Here is a 17,817-nt window from a genome sequence, read left to right as displayed (position 1 = left end):
TCTCTATTATATAACAAATGCAGCTGGTCAAACTTAGTAAGTGGATCCCAGAGAGAGATCTAGAAAGGCTCAGCGCTTTGTCTTCAACACCACTCATCCTTAAATGGAGTATATGCTCCTGAAAGAAAAGAAGCCTTGAGGGCCAAGACCAAGTATTCTGGAAGGAAAATGGGTTTCTTGAGTGTAAATCAATGCCCTTTTGGTCAAAAGGGGCCTCGCTGATGGGAGATTATAGCAAGAGTAGATCTCTGGGTGGAAGGAGACACCGTAGATCATGAGGTCCCAAGGGAGTTGGCGAGTGGCGTGGTGGGTGCCCTAGTGAGCTTTGGTGTTCTGCTGGCCAGTGTGGCCTTGGCAAAGAGTTACCTGGAATCCTCCTTGGTCACTTTGGCTGTGATCAGACCAAAACCTTTGTGATTGTCTCCAGCTTTGGGAGACAATGGTCTAGAGTGATGATAGCTCCAGACTTTTTTGATTGTGTACCCTCTCTACAAAATCTTTTTATATCTGGACCCCCATTAGATGCATATTTATAAATTACATACATATCCTGTTATGCTAATATGGTTTGAGGAGTATAAAGCATACGTAAGAAATAGAAAAATTTTAATGATGTCATAAAAATTAATGTGAATTGAAGTTTAATATTTCTTTCCTTTACCCTGAAAGTTTAGGAGGACCTCAGTCAACTCAGTGTGATTTTTCTTGGTCCCATTTTAGGGCTCCAGAGTGTTGAGCTGTAACCAACTGTTAGGCTGGGTTGGTTATTCATAATATCTTCTATATTTTCATGCAAACGAGCATTCATTTACATTTGAATTCATGCAAATAATATGCAAACAAGTGTCCTTCAGAGCTGCAAGGCAAAATTAGATACACCTGAACCCAAACTTCTTACTGGTCTCAAGGGACAGAGGTGTGGAGGAGGAAGAGGGTAGGGGGAGAGAGCTGATTGATGGTCACTCTGAATATAGATGATGGTGCAAAGGGAAAGAGTGTTGGATCCAGTCGAGCTATGGCCTGAAGCTTTGATGGAGAAGATGAGAACATTCTTCCTATAAGAATCAGCAGAACAGTATGCCAGTTGTAACTGGAAGGGATTTTTGACAATCCTGAACCTTAGCCTCTTCATTTTATGGAAGAGGGGATGTGGACTCTAACTCGTTAGAGAATTGCAGAGGTAGATTGGGATTTTGGCTCCCCTGACGACCAAGCTACATTCTCCTAACTGGAATGCTTGGCCTCTCGTGTCTGGTAGAAAGAAATGATCTCAGAAGCAAATGCAGAGGAAGTAAGGTTGGGGTGGTGCTGCTCTTCCAGAATGTGTGGTGGGGCTGGATAAGTCCAGTGACCGGTGCACCTCTCAAAGTGAGGGAGGGGGTGTAATGACGATTGAGGCACTGTGTGTTTTCGGGAGGGGCTGATGTCTTGGGTGGTCCAGTCCCCCAGGCCCCTTTTGTGGAGCGGCTGGACCGGCCGCAGGCCTCTCTGAAGCATCGCCCTCCCCCCCGACAGACCTTTCCAGGATCCCAGCGCCCTTGAGAATAAGATCATGGCTGGGGAATCTATTCATCTCCTGGTCCCTATGACGTCATGTAGTTTTAGAGCTCCAAACCTGTCACACGGGAGATGCAGAGCCTTCATAATGGCCCTTTTGTAAGAAAAATACAATCTAGGAACCCTAGTGAGGACTGGCACCGGGCCCGTCCATTTCCAGAAAGTTCAGCCTTATGCATTCATAAGTCCAGAGTTCTTTTAAACTTCCCTTCACTCCACCCCACCGTTTCCTGATTTACAGAGGTCCTTCTGGGCATGGAAAGAGGTGGCTTCATGGGGAGGGGACAAGAGAGGGAATGGGGAAGGGAGTCTCCACTGCTGTTTCATCCAGGAAGAGGGATGAGAAAGCTGGGCCTGGGAGCAGGCGACAGGGGAGCCAGGCACATGGGCGGTGAGGAGAGGGAGGGACCTGACGGGAGACATTGTTGCTGCGGGAGAAGGACGATGGTGACGTTTCCCAGCACGCGGGTCTGACCTTGTGGAGGAGGCTGGGATGAGTCTCATGCGGTCGGGGAGAATCGGAGAACATTGCTGAAACTTTGGTGTTTGAGGAGAGGAGGATCAGCTCTCCAAAGAAGCCTCTTTCTCCTCTCTCTCCTCCTCCTTCTCCAAATAAAAGATAATAAACGATAGGAGCAATGGCAGCAGCAGTAACGATGGCAAACACATGCAGCGCTGTGTGCCGGGCTCTTTCTGTGAATGAACACGTTAAACCGTCACCACAGCCCTATGAGGTAGGACTGTTCTTCCTACTGTACAATGAGGACCGGAAGCACAGAGAGGCAAAGAAACCTGTTGGGGGTCACACAGGATAATGGGGGTCGTGCCAGGACTTAAACCCATTTGGGCTCTGGATGAGATAAAGCTTTGTTCAGAGCCCCTCAGAGAGTCAGTACTGGAGCCATGGTTAAAAACGAGGGCCTTCTCTTCCATTTTTTTTAATTAAATTTTTTTCCTCTAAAACTTGGAACCTGGACAAAAGCACAGAGAACACAGTGAACACTTACCTACTTGTCACCCAGCTTCAGTAATTATCAGCATATACCCATCTCGTGTCTTCTTTACCTTCTCCCCATGGATTTATTTGAAGCGAATCTCAGGCATCATGTTTCTTCCTTAAATACCTCAAAATGTATCTCTCGGAGATAAAGATTCTTTTAAAAAAATGGCCACAATATCATCATCCAACCTACAAAAATCAGCAATAATTCCTTTTTACCCTTAAATATCCAGGTAGTGTTCGAATTTCCCTGATTGTCTCACGAATGTCTTTTTTCTGTTGGTTGGTTTGAATCAGATCCAAACAAGGTCTACAAATTTCATTTGGTTGACACATCTCTTAACTCGCTCTTAATCTTTTTTGTTCCCTTTGCCGCTTAATCTGTCAAAGAGGCTGAGTTGTTTGTCCTGTAGAATTTCCTTCATTTGGTGTCTGGCTGATGACATTCTTGTGGTGGCATTTAACATATTTCTCCATCCCTCTATATTTTTGTAAACTGGTGAGGGTTAGATCTAGAGATCTGATGCAATTCAGGTTTAATTTTTTTGGCAAACTTCTTCCCAGGTATCTCTCTTGCTCTTTTGTTCTCTCTGTGTTCTAGTTTTTTCTCCTAAGTGTCTAAAAGTCTATACAAAACTTTCTGGAAGCAAATAGATATCCCCTTGTGCTGTGGCTAATTTTTTCCAAGTTTTGGACCCACTTTCAAGGAGGCAGTTTCCTCCCTGTGCCCAAATTAGACCATGCCCTGTTTATGCAGGAGGGGCAGGGCCTGGCTTGGCACCCATGTCCCCTGGGCCTCTGAGCTTCCTTCTTCACTGCTATGTTTTGGGTTCCTATTTGAAAGTGGCTAGACCCTGATCCTTCTGGGACAAAGTTTGGTCTGAGTCCACAAGCCCCTAGATGTAAATCTGGATCACCTGGGACTTGCAGAGAGAGTGAACAGTGATCCAAGGATTATAGCCCACGAACCCAGAAAGTTATGCGTCATCAAGAAAACTGGCATCTTGGCTTGGGGTGGCACAGCACCAGGGCCACCTCCACAAGGGTGGTGGGACTCATGGCTGGTTACAGTGCCTGCTCCAGGTCCTGGGATCCTGGGCCCTTAGAAGATCTGGTTACCAGCTTCTTGAGATGGAGAGCCAGACAGACATGGCTAATTGGCAAGGAGGAAATAGAATACATCCAAGACCCAGACACAAGGCAAAACCGACCACATACAAAGCCTTCCCAGCTAGCCAAAAGAAATCTCAGAAGCAGGATGGTGCGGGGCGTCAGCAGCATTGGTGCCGAAGGCTCAAGGAGAGGGGTGAGCCGAGCCGAGAGGCTGGGGCACCCCGGATTTGAACCCCTTCAGGATCCTTCCTATCATAGCACACTGCCACTGGGAACAAGGGCTTTGGCTTAGGTCCCTGAGTGTGGATGCCCCTTGTCTGAGTGCTCAATGCTTTTGGAGCTCAGCTTGTCACCTCTCTGGGTGGATGTTCTTAGTTCTGCTTTGCTAATCAACTTGGCTCAATGGTAAGTTAAGTTCAGAGTCTGCACCAAAAACTAACGCGCGTGAGGGGTCTTACGGCCGAGAAGGCAGCCTTTTCCCAGAGCCTCATTACACCAGGGACTGCAAGATTTCTTCTGGCCGTTTGTGGTAGAGCAATATCTTTATTCTCCTCCTCGACAGGGTTTTCTCATTGATCGAAGTGCCCAAGGGGGCAGAGAGGAACACGTATGGATCCTCTGGGAAGATGGATGGTAGTTGGCCTGAGGCTTTCCTCTTGAGTTATTTTTCCTGAAAACCAGCCAGTATTTATTCAACCAGTGTATACATAGTACCTTGTTGGCGCCAGGTTCCGGCCTAGGCACTGAGGACACAGGGCACCTGGGCATGGCCATGGGATTCTCTCCAGAGCTCACCATCAAGGAAGGGAGGTTAGACGTAAAGCAAGCAGCTGAAATACTAGGCAGACTCTAATAGGTTCCTGAGAAGGCGGAGGTGGGAAGGTGGTGTTTCCTGGGGTGGAGAGAGCTAGAACTTAGGACTCAGACAGGCCTTGATTCCCATCTTGGTTTGGCCACTTCCTAGCTGTGAGACGTGGGTCTCTGTTTTCTCATCTGGAAAATGGATATAATAACTCCTGCCTCACAGGTAACATGTGAAAATGCCTTGTCCAGGGTCTGCATGGAGTATGACGCAGCAAGTAATGATGAGGAAAGGTTCAGGGAGGCGGCTGCTAGAGTCTGGAGATGATAACTCGTGGACAGGTTTGTAGAGTCTGAACATGTATGGGAGGCCTTATTCTTGAAAACCTTAAAAACGACCTAACACTGAGCTTGGTACACCCCCACCTTGCAGGCGTTGAAGGTCTTTGCCTAGTTCAGCCCTTTATGGAACTGTCAGGCAGATTTTGCTTCCAGATGCTAACAAGCCTGGATTTATTTAAATTGCGAAACAGAACAATGGGAAGCCGTTCCAATGTGGCATTTGTTCCCAGCGGATAAGACTAGGACAGGAGCACTTAGAAACCTCACTTAGGCCTGGATGTCACAGGCTCCTGCAGGCTTTTCTTCTTATTTTTCACACAGGCTGGGGCTGTAACTTGAAACCAAGCCCTCAGGATGAGACTAGAAGGAAAATGCCGGAAGCTGTGGCTGCTCCGTTCTTTAGCTGCTGAGGGCCTTGGGACCAGGCAGGCCTGGGAGGAAACGGGACCCAGGATGGAGGCAGAGCCCCACAGCTGGGTTTGCTCAGATGTCGCCGTGAACTGGGCCTCGGCAAGCTTGTCTGAGTGCAGCCCCCCGGCTCAGGTTGTCCCATCTTGCTTCAGGTCTTTCCCAATTCTTGGGTGGGACAGTGAGCAGGCAGTTTATCCTCTCTGAACCTGTTTTTCCATATGTAAACAGGGATAACAGTACCAACTTCCACAGGCTATTCCTGAGAATTAAATGAGATAATGCATGTAAATTATCTAGCATGGAGGCTGCCTCATGGGAATAATTAATAGCAGTTATCGTAACTTTGTTTTCATCATTTCAAATCTCGTCATTCCATTACGGATTCTCCTACTCCAGACTCTCAGTCCTGTTATTCAGTTATTATTTATTCTTTCCTCTGGGGATTAGATTTAATAGTGGATGCCTTTGAGAGGGTTGAAGGTTGAATTCTTGCCACTGTCCAGCATTATGTGATTTTTGCTTCCAAGGACACAGGCAGCAGAGAAGGGACTCTGGGATGTCATCCAGTCCAGCTCTTCTCAGAGCTCCTGTGCACACGAATCACCTGGGGAGATGCAGGTTCTGACTCAGCAGGTCTCAGATGGGGCCTGAGGTTCCTCAGTGATTTCTGCATGAGCCTGGGGAGAGTGGCCTCTGATTCACAGGTATCTCTGGGATGGGGGCCTGGAGGTTCCTTGATTTGCCACATGAGCCTGGGAGATGCAGGTTCTGATTCAGCAGGTCTCAGATGGGGCCTGAGGTTCCGCATTTCACACAAGCTCCCTGGTGAGGCATTGCCCGCTGGTCCAGCAAGGCTCTGGTTAGCAAGGCTCTAGTCTATCTGTCTATTGTTAGGTAGGACTGCATTTAAGAAAGAGAGTAACTTTATTTTTTTAAATGTAATTTCCATATTGTTTGATTTGTTAGAAGAATGTATTATTTTTGTTTAAAAGCAAAAAAAAAAAAATCAAAAAAATAATTTAAAGCCTAAATTGAGGCAGCATGCTGAGGTGGTAAAGGGATCAGATAGGACATTAGTAAGAACTGGACTTTGAGTCTAGATTTGCTATGTCTTAGCTGTGTGACATTAAGAAAGTCACTTGGCCTCTCTGGCCTAAGTTTTATTATTTAGAAAAAGAAGGGATGGTAGGAGATTAGAAGTCTTAATCTGGGGTCTGTGGATAGAATTCAGGTGATCCATTTTCATGGTTTTTTTTTCCCCATTAACTTCTGATGAAATTTAGCATTACCTTCCGTTATATAGGCAATAAACTATAGGACTCTCAGCAGTGCCTGTGACAGTGTTAACATGAGAAACACAGATATTTATGTATCACGTTACAGCTGTAGCAGTTATTTTGAAATATATTCTCACTTATCACTACTTCAGAATCGTAGAAGATGTTAGACCTGATGCCCGATCTTGCTATTTAATACACTGACAAAGGAGTGTATATATTACTGTATCACAAATTTAGTTTGAAAAAATATTTTGATAACTGTCTTTCAATATAATTGGTTTCTTTTATAATCCTATGAATTTAATGTCCTGCAGTGAACGTCATTGTTCTGAGAAGGGGCCCACAGACTGCACTGGTCCGCAAAATGGGTTCGTGGCATTTAAGCACACAGTGGGCTTCAGTTCCCTGGGCCAGATGGTTTCTCAGGTCCCCTCCAACTTAAGAAGTTTCTACTGTTCTAAAACTCCGCAGTCCGCAATCCGTAGGGAAGAGGACGTTTGCGTCCTGACAGGCTGGGTTTCCTGTTAACGCATTGTCATCCGGACTCAGTAATGTGGTCCTTCTCCAGTTGCGTTGCAGCCAGCCCGCGTGCTCAGTGGCATCTTCTGCCAGGACAGCATCAGTTCTCCATTTATGAGGCAGCCCCTCCCACCCCCAGCTGGAGCCGCTTTGGAAACGGGCCCTGGCCGGCGTAGGGTGGGGACCCACGGGTGGGGCACGTGCAGCCCTTGGTGCCTTTGTGTAGTAGGTACTTCCCCGATGCCTCGCATGGCGATTAGCTCAATGACCTGTAAATTTTTCTTGGCTCTCACCTTATGTTCCTTGTGTTTCTATTAATTACGTTCCATTCTGGACTTAGCCGGTTATGTGTGAAAAGCAAGTGGTGTTGCAAGAGGACAGAAGCGTGGACTTTCAACATCAGCTCCGCTTCTGACGATTCTGGCTGAGGCGGGTGCATGACCAGGTCTCCGGAGAGCGTCTGCTGGCGGCAGGTGCTCGTACTTACCTGCCAGATTGCAAATAGCCTCAAACGCAGATCGTTTAGCAGCCCGGTTAGCCATATGTGTTTTAATTTAGTGGGAGGTGCATGTTATGGTGCTTCTCAAACAGGCCCGATGGTTCCAGATATGTTGAAAGAGAGGATGGTGTTTGACGGAAGTGGATTGAAAAGACCACTGGTGAACTCTAGAACAGAATTGTACCTACACTGGCACTCTCCGTACATGTTCCCCGTGGGTCTTGTCTGCTTGTACAGATGTCCACAGGGCATCTGCAGCTCCCACCCCCTCTCCAGCACGATGCAAGAAACAGAGTGATTTGGGAGCTCTTTGTGCTATGAGGAATGGATTAGATGGAATAATGAAGTAAAAATCCCATATGATTGCAAAGGATTAGTGAGTGTTACGGAGAGTATGTGCATGAGTACAATAAAGCTGATTAAAACAATAAATGGGGAATCATATTTAATATTGCCAGCAATAGCCTCATGGAAATGTCATCTGATAAGCCCAAGTTACAGTATCTGCTGTTAAGGAAAGAAAGGGGATCTTTCTTTTCTCAAAGGACCTGGAGAGTGTGGGCGATTAGGCCAGGGAGTAGTGGGAGATAGTATGATGCCGCGGGAAGAGCATGAGCTTTAGGTTCAGAACATGCTGGGGTTCTAATCCCATCCATGCACCGTTGCCTGGCTTGGGTCCTGAAATCTCGGAGTGTCCCATCTACAAGACGAGATACTGGTACTTATCTGGTGGGGTTGTTCTGAGGCTTAGCAAAGCATAACCTGAGTGTCCGCACTCCCTCAACGATGGCTGCTGTCGCTCCCCGCCCCCATCCCCCTGGGGCGGCAATCTATTTGCTCCACATCTACCAGTTTCTGCCCAGTTGCAGGTCAGAGAGTGGCAGGTGCCATTGGCTACTTATCCCAGGTGGGGAGGTTTGGGGGAGGGGAAGGACAGGGACCATGTGCTGCCACTTCTCCACTCTGACCACACTCAGCCAGAAGCTGCTGTTGAGCCTTTCTCTGGGGCCCTCAGCTCTGCGAGTGCCAAGGAGTGACATGGGTACATTTGTCCTCCCCTTTCTTTGGCTGCCAGCCTCTCTGGATACATGGACACACAGATAGACAGAAAGACAGACTCCAGACCACGCTGGCCTGGCAGGTTGTGACTGGGGAAGTGCGGATGAGCTGGGCTGACCCTCATCAGACACCTCTGAGTCAGACAACCTTCCCCAGCAGACCCTGTGGTCTGCTTGGAGGTAGAAAGGCTACAGCTTCCCAGCAGTCCCCAGGTGCGTGTGACAGAGGACAGGCAGTTGCCCGTGTGCTCTCATCAGGGCGTGGGTATTGGGAGTTGGGGCAGTGGGCAGAGGGTTCCTCGACTGCAGGTACTACACCAGTGTCCATGATTTATTCATAAAATCTGGCAACGTAGCTCTCAATCGGTGATTGTCAACTGAACGAATGAATGGATGGATGGATGGATGGATGAATGAATGGGTGGATGGAAGGAGAGTGTGGGCACAGTTAACCCCAGGCAAGTGAGAGGGGAGGCTTCACGTGTTTCTATGCTTGGTCTCATCACTCAGTCAGCTCACCCTCCCAGCCACTACCGTGCTGGGCGCTGAGGGGGACCAAGATGACCAAGAATCTCCTTGTTCCTTGAGCGCCCTGTGGGCCAGGGCCATGGTCACCATGTACGTCCACACCCAGCATGGGTCCTCACACCACTGGCACTCAGCGAGTGTTGAATTGAATTGAATCGACACCGTAGCCGAGAGGCTGACGGGAAAAGATGCCCGTGAAGAACCTTCCGGTCAGATTAACTTTACGAAGACACCTTTCCACAGGTCATCATCTCCAGACTCTAGCAGCCGCCTCCCTGAATCCACCTGGAAGCCAGGGCTTCTTTTTCCTGCCGTGGGAGGGACTGGCTCTCAAAGATTCACCTCCAACCGGGACCAACTCCTCGCACAACTCCAGGGGGCGCCATTCAGTTGTGTGACATGCCTTTGGCACCCCCTGGAGTCCAACAACCGGCCTGAGGCTCCTGTTTGTCTTGGAAGCAGAGGAGCAGTGCTTGGGGAAGGGTCCCTAAGGCCATCTCCTTGGGGGCTGGCAGGGAAAGGACATTCGCAAGATTCCTTCCCTCCAGAGGGCCTCAGACATCAGACTGGATGTCAAGGACTGACCTCTCATTCCCCTCTGGCTTGTCGGAGCTGGGCCAGAGGGGAGATGGGGACAGCCAGCACTGGGCCCTGCCCCAGGCAGCCAGCATCCACAGACTCCAGGGGACGGTGGGCGGGTCGGGGCTGGGGAAGAAGTGAGGCTTGGGGGACTTGTCAGTGCTGTCTGAATTTCCCTCAAACTAAAACATTTGCAGAAACCCAGCCAGAGTTGATTTATGAGCTCCACATATTTCGCAGGTCTTAACACATCCCCCAGGAATCAGTGAGGTCAGACAGAACAGACTTTGCATCCGGAACCAGGATGAAATTGGCATCTTCGATAATGCCCATGGGAATCAGGGGATACTAATTGGAGGGAGAGCGTATGAAACAATGCGAAGACAAAAAACTTGACTCTGCTTCATTCCCGCTTAGGAGAAAGACAGGTCATCTGTTTTCTGCATCTGAGCTGGGTGAGGGGTGGCCGTCTCTGCTGGGCCCGCTGTGACCAAATGAAGCATGGTGGGGCAGGGCTGCTGGGGCAAGCGATGAACTCGGAGCAAACTTCGCAGTGACTGCAGTGTCTTGTACCGTGTCCTTTGGCTCACGCTCCATAACTGTGATAAATAGACATTTGTGATTATTTATTTAACATTTCTCTATCCAGCAGGAACTTTCTGTCTTGCTCATTGTTGTATTTTTAGCACCTGATAGATATTTGTTGAACAAGCAGGAAAGCTACACATGGTGAATTGTGTGTATAGGATTCAAATGAGCAGGAGAAATTGATTATGTCTTAGTTATCCAAATAGGTTAGTTTGTTATCATTAATGAAATTCATTCCTTTCTTTATCATGTATGTACTGAGATCTGTGTTGTACACACAGAGATAAATCGGGCATCATTACTGCCCTGGGGAGTTCATACTCTCTTGCCAGGATTTGGGGTAGGATGGTAGGAAATAGAGAACCCAACCTGTATAGTTATAGCCCAATGTTATAGTACAGCAGCAAAAGCAGGTACAAGGCTCTCTGTTGGCGCTGGCTGGAGCGGTCACAGAAACCTTTCATAAAGACAGGTGTTACACATCTGTGCGTTCGTTTGATTAAACAGATATTCACTCAGCACATCTCTGTGTCAGATACTGCCAAGTGCTGGAAAGGGATCTAAAGATGAATAAGACTCAGTCGCTACCCTCAGGATCTCGCAGCTGAGCGGATGTGAGTGGGGATTGGGGAGGGGTGGATGTACGTAATCCATCAGAGTCTTCACACGAGCCAGAGTTTGAGGCGGCGCGCGCAGTATTGCCAGGTGCTGTAGGAGTGCCCAGGAACAGAAATTCCGTTCTGGGAATGGATATGATTTATGTGACTCTTTGGAGGATTGATTAGGATTTTTATGTGGGAGGTGAGGAAGGACTTTCTGGGTCAAGGGAACAGCATGGACAGAGACACAGAGGCGAGAAATTTCATGGCGCGCTGAGGAAGACTGGTGAGGGCCAGCCTTGGTCGTGAGCCCATCGGTCACCTGCCCATTCATAATCCCCAGTGTGTGGCTGCAGCATGGCCATGGTTGGGGGTGGGGCAGGCATAAAGTGACAGATGAGGCTAAGAAGCTTGGCAGGAACTAGACTCTGGGGGCCTTGGATGCCATGCCAACGGCTCGGGCTTTATTCTGTGAACACTGGTGTTTGAGAGGGAGAGTGGTGTGTTGACATCTGTTTGGAGAAGTTTTCTGATTTAGCGGCCCAGGGGCCTGGGGTCTTGGTTTAATCTTAGCACTACAACCAGCTCAGTGAGTGGTTATAGTTCCAGTTTGTTCTCTTTCTGGGCTCCATTTTTTCACCTATACAAGAGGGTCTGGACCACAATCTCTAAAGCTCCCTCCAGCACTGACCACTCAGGATGTGAAAAGGCTTATGACAACTGGGTATAGAGTAGCTTCTGGAGGCAGGTAGATTCAGGAGATAGTATCTTTTCATCGGAGGCAGGGATTTTGCATTTAATCTAAGCTCTGGGGGCTGGTTACTGGGCCATGTCATAATGATGTCACCTCCATGTTCTCAAGAGTCCTGGTTGGAGCCTCTCTTTAAGGCTGAGGTTTAGATGAGCCCTTTTCTGAGTCCTTTTAGTAAAGGGGCATCAGTGGATGGCTGTGAACTTGGCTCTGACTATGATGATAGTACATGGCCTGGTTCCAATGAGAAATCTGGTATTGCCTTTATAACACCTGGGGAGAGTTTGCAAGCAGCTGGAGTAAAACACAGACTCCTTATGAAGCCAAGAATCCTCTTGGAGTGACCAGCAGGGTGGAAATGTGAGCGTTCCATTATTAGGCCTTTTTGGAAAATCTCCCACCTCGGACCTCCTAAACAGACCCTTTTTAAAGGATCATCCCAATCTCTTTTAGCTCCAGAGAGCAGGCATTGGCCAGGGACCAGGTGGCTGTTGGCTTCTCACTGTGGGAGGCTGGATCCTGCGGTTACATCCGTAATCTACATCCTTAATTATCATAACTCCCACTTGACCACTGCTTCTCTCTGTCCGCAATGCTTTCACATCCACTAGCCCACTGAATTCTCCAGCGGCCCAGTAGGCAGGCTCAATATTGTTTTCCCCATTTTAGAGACTACCTGGGAGAGCTCTGTGACCGTCCCAGCACCCCACAGTTTGTCCGTGGGGGAGACCCGCCAGAGTGGAAGCTCGCTGACTTTCAGACCCCGCCCCTCCCGTAAGACGTCCTGGATGCTCTTGGTTATTCGCAGGCCGCATAGGCCCCCTTTCTCTTCCTCAAACGCGTCAACTTCTTCCCTACCTCGGGGCCTTTGCATTCGCTTCAGTTCCTTCTGGAACTGTCTTCTGACTCTTCACTGGCCGGCTCATTCTCCTCTTTCAGGCTTCGGCTCAGTTTAGATGTCATCTCCTTAAAGAGTCCGTCCCTCAACACCCTGCCCAAAGTAACCCTGCAGTCACTCTCCATCACAGCACCTGTCACAAACCTGAGCATGTGTAAAATCATCTGGAGGACTTCAAATGCAGAGGGCTGGATCCCACCCCCAGTGTCTCTGATTCGGTAGAGTTGGGGTGGGGCCTTGATTTCCAAGGGGTGCTAACGCTTCTGGTCTGGGGACCACACTTTAAGAACCACTGACTGATAACTATCTTTTAATTAATTAATTAATCGACACTGAGGTATAATTGACAGGTAATGTTATAGTAGTTTCAGGAGTCCAGGATAGTGATTTGATATTTGTATATATTCATCTCCACAGTAACTCCAACATGCGTTATCACACATAGTGAAAACTTTCTTTTCTTGTGATGAGAACTTTTAAGATTTACTCTCTTAACAACTTTCAAATATGTAATACAGTATTATTAACTATAGTCACCATGCTATACATACATCTCATCATGTATTTATTTTATAACTGCAAGTTTGTACCTTTTGGCCCCCTTCCCTCATTTTGCCAACCCCAACCCCCTGCCTCCGGCAACCACCAAAGCTGTTCTCTGTACTCATCTATGAGCTTTTTTTAAAAAAAGATTCCACATGTAAGCGAGATCCTATGGTATTTGTATTTCTCTGTCTGACATATTTCATTTAGCATAATGCCCTCAAGGTCCAAATGGCAAGATGTCCTTCTTTTTTATGGCTGAGTAATATTCCATGGTAAGAAAACCACATTTTCTTTATTCGTCCATCGATGGACACTTAAGTTGTTTCCGTATCTTGGCTGTGTTTATTTGTTGATTGTCTGTCCACCTCTTATCTTGTTTCTGCTGTACCCCTAGTGCCTGGCCATCACTGGTGCTTGACAAATGTTTGTTAAATGAGCGTTGACTGAAGACTCCGTTGGGACCCCTCGGTTTATTATCGTCCTACATGTAAGAAGGGGAAGAATGCCAGACATGGACAGAATCCCTGGGAGTTACTTGGTCTGATCTCTTCTCCTCTGTTACCTTTTTCTTTAACTTTTCGAAAAACGTTCAAGCTTTTTCTAAGGATCATCATTAATTTTGTGTATAGATTGCACGGATGATTTTCATAAAATCCCAAGTGAATGAATTGGACTGTCTGGATTCAAGGAGGGGTGCCAGAAATCCAGCCAAGCTACAGGACATCCAGCCAAGAGTAGATGCGAGTCTGCCGTGTCTTCGTGCTGTGCTTAAACTTTGAGGCTCACCTCACCTGTCAGCGGGTGGGAAGGAGCCCGCATGTCCTCAGTCTTCTCCCTTGGGATGGGTTACAGAAGAGAGAGCTGTGGTTGGGTGGGTGGGGGAGTGCAGGGTGTGCCTATGGCTCAGGGTTTTCCTCTGCGATGAGCAGAGTGGCACGAAGGGAAGAAACCTTGATCTTGGGCTTGTCAGCACCACGTTCTAACAAACTGTGCGACCCAGCCCAGCCGCCACAGCTGTCAACCTCTAGAGAACTTTCTGGGTAAGTGAGTTAAAATTTTATGACTGGCTAGCACAGGACACGTCTCACCATTTCCAAAGTGGTACTTTCAGAACTTTTAAGTGTCTGAGGCCTCATCCTATGCTTGGGTTTCAAAAGAACAAAGTTGAGATTTTGCCAGACTGGAGTTGGGTTTTAACTGTAAAATTTTAGCTTCCTTGGCAAGGGGTAGTTGGAGATAAAATCTGGGGTGATTATAGGTCCCCTTAGGCTATTACTGTGGCCAAGTAGTGCTGAGGGTGGGCTTGGGCCAAGCTGGCTGACACTCTGTTTTCTAGCTGGGGGCAGGAGTCCCCCGAGGACCACAGGAAATGAAGAGTGTGTGTGTGTGTTTGTGTGTGTGTGTGTGTAGGGGGTGGCGTGCTGACTCTTGTGGAGACCACCACAAGGCCACCCTGGACTAAGTCTCATGGGAACAACTAATTCTGCCCAAGAGAATCAAGGAAGGCGACACAGAGAAGGGATATTCACAGTTTAGTTGGGAAACCTGGAGACCAGAATGAGATGTAATTTACCCAAGGTCACCTCGAAGGTCATCTGCAGAGCTGAGAGAAAGCCTAAAGTCACTGGATTTCTAATCCTAAGAAAAGAGACTAGATTTAGAAGCTGAATGACCTTGGGCAAGTCGCTGCTCCCCTGTGGGCTTCACGGAGGAGGGTGATCTGTAAGATTATTTTAGATAAGTCATTCCTTGTGAGGTACCATGGGTACAAATGAACAATACAGGACCTCATATCGACAATTTTGGAATGTTTGATTCTGTTGCTCATGCTTGTTTTCATATTCTAAGCCATTTGGTCAGGCCAGTGTTTGTCAGGATAAGGTGAGTCAGGGCGTTCAATGGAATAGCCTTTTTAAATTGGCTCATGGCCTGGGCCTCAGTTCCTTGAATTAGGGTCAGGTTTCGCAAGATTTCTCCACCAACCCAGCTACATGGAAATGCCAACCTTTGTCTTCTTCGTAAGTTACAGAGTTTTTTCACATGCAACCTCCACAAAGAATTGTAAATGGAAGAAATTTGGCTGCTACCATTATCTCCTAAAAAAGGAGAAACAAAAAAACAAAAAACAGAAAAAAAACCAAAAAAACGAGGCAGAAGTCCCTGGTACTTTGGCAGGCAGACAAGCCACAAAAGGGTTAATAAAATAGAGAGTGATCAAGACAAGAGGAGAGAATACAACTTGGCTCGTAGCTCTGGTGGGGAGGGAGGCTTGCCAGGATCGTGTTCCAGTGCAACCTACTGACCGTGACGAAGAGGGTGGGGTTCTAGAATCCGGCCCAATGGGCCATACACACACCGACAGTGTCTCGTCGATGGGATAGAGGAAGGCGAGGCCATGCCCTTCCCTGTGGAAGTTTGGGGGGCAGTCTCTAATGTGAGAGGTGCTGGAAGAGCACGCAGAATGTATGAGTCTACTCGGGCTGCCATAACAAGCATGGCAGATCAGGGGCTTAAGCGACAGACATTTATTTTCTCACCGTTCTGGAGGATAGAAATCTGAGATCAAGGTGTCAGCAGAGCTGGAGCCTTTGGAGGGCCTCAAGAGAGGCGTCTGTGCCAGGCCTCACTCCTTGGCTTCTAAAAGGCTATCTTCACATTGCTTTCTCTATAACTAAGTCCATCTCCGTGTCCAAATTCCTACATTTCATGAGGAAACTAGTCATATTGGGTTAAGATCCTCCCTAAATAACCTCATTTTGACTTAATTACCTTTTAAAAAGTATCTAATTATCTCCAAATATAGTCATATTTTGAGATACGAGGGGTGAGGACTTCAACATATGAATTTTGAGGGACAAAATTTGACTTCAACATGTGAGTTTGGGAGGAGCACTATTCAGCCCATAACATAGGACACAGTCCTGTTCCTCCAGCAGGGACCCTTCTGAGGTCAGAGACCCTGGACAACGTCTTTATTTTTTCCTATCTTTAATGACCTGGCCCGTATGCAGTTTCTTCTTGGCCTTATTAAATCGTCATTACCCCACCCCAAGTGCACTGGCATTTCCTCTCCAACTCGCTTTGAGTTCCCAACACACTCTGCTTGTTCCTCTGTTTGGTCGGGTATCTCTTGGTCGGGTAGGGTATCTCTCTACCTTGGACCTAATTAGAAGCGTACCTGTGCTCCCGACGTGTTAAAGCCTCATGTCTTAGGCATCTGTATCGCTCTCATATCCCTTACCTCCTCGTCCTGCACACAGAGCGGGTTCGATAATGTTTGTTGGCTTGTCGATGGGTCAGCTGTCCAAGAAAGTTGGGTAATAAGTGCTGGATAAACAGGAAGATGTGGCTGTTAATAAAACAGCAACATGCTTTTCCTTGGATTCTTTGCACTCATCACCGACAAAGATGAGCTCCTGGATTTATAAAGCTCAGGAGCTCTTTCTACCCTTCTCTCCTTGTTTGACCACAATGGGTCAATGGAAGAATCTGCAAACTGGGTGCTCGGCATTCTTAAACCCCCAGAGTTCAAAGAGAATGACTCCTTTGGCCAGTCTTGAAGAAACTCTTCAATCATTTCTTGAATAATGGCATTCTTCTGGCTCAACTTTATGGCTACTCCTCCCTCCACCCCCAGGCCGGTGACCTTCTGTCCCTTTGTTTCTTGGCTGGAAGTCTGGGACTGCAAAAGCCATTTCAGCGAAGTGAGGGGTCCTTCCCACGAATTCAGAGCCACACACCCCGGAAAGCCTGACTGTGCAGAAACGGCTGGGTTTTGGCAGACTGATTTTGAAAAACAATGCTAATAATTTAAAAGTACTTTGTATGGAGGATGAAGAATGTACTATCAGATAAGGCAAGTCGCCCGTCTTGCTAGGAGAAGACTCATTTGAGGATTTGCTCTGAAACACGTTCCCTCACCTTCCACTTTCACTTCCTCTGGTGAAGCTTCTACATCGGCACCTGGGAGAGAGGTGTGCCTGTGATTAGTCCTTTGGGGTCAATCGGGAAGAGCTCTTGGGATGGTTGGCAGGGGTTTGGGATGCCTGAATTTGTGTACCGATCATCTTTGCTCTCTCTGTTGTACCTTATAATACTTTTAGAATTTCTATGCATACCTTGATGTGGTAACCAGCTTGGGTCACATGCCAATCCCTGCTCTCATGACTGACCAGCAACGTGTAGGCTTTGACTTACCAAGCCAACAACACAAGTCCAACCCTGGGGTCAGGAGTGGGTTTAAAGCTACCTAGGACACATGGCCTGAGAGCTGGGGAAAGGTGGTTCCTCACGGGAAGATTGGGGTGCTATTACACATGAAGGGAGTTTAGATGTTGAGTGGGCAAGAGCTATCCCAGCTTCCACATGGAAAGAGAAGAAACAGAAGGACCATAAGTTTGTTCTGAGCCAACACTGACAGATGACGAAGGATGTGCTCAGCAGCCGACTCATTGTACGTGCACTCCTCCTGACACTGAAGGATAATCACCAGGGAAGAAGGAAGGGGACTGGGGCAGTTATCTTTGCTACCCACCTGTTCTCAAGTACACAGGTACCCACACTGCACCTCAAAGACAACTAATTCTTCTTTTTGTTAAAAATTGCCAGAGAAGTAATGCCACAAATTCTCTTTATAGAAATGTCAGACTGTTACAATGTTCCGCTTCGAGAAAAAATGTCTAGTGCCTTTGTCTGAATCTTTGTTTGTGCTGCTGTCTTTCTCATCCAGTCCTTAGGAAAAACAAAAT

General features: G+C 47.6%; 1 protein-coding gene across 1 annotated transcript in view; it reads left to right on the top strand.

Moving 5' to 3' along the window:
- Nucleotides 1–17,817, top strand: part of FBLN5 (fibulin 5) — a 67,655-nt gene that overhangs the window by 9,021 nt on the left and 40,817 nt on the right. The gene's annotated exons all lie outside the window — the stretch shown is intronic.

This window comes from Pteropus medius, unplaced genomic scaffold, assembly GCF_902729225.1.
Source record: "Pteropus medius unplaced genomic scaffold, Ma_sr-lr_union100, whole genome shotgun sequence".
NCBI lineage: Eukaryota > Metazoa > Chordata > Mammalia > Chiroptera > Pteropodidae > Pteropus > Pteropus medius.
Note: the sequence above shows the minus strand (reverse complement) of the source record. Positions and strands in the feature narration are given on the sequence as shown.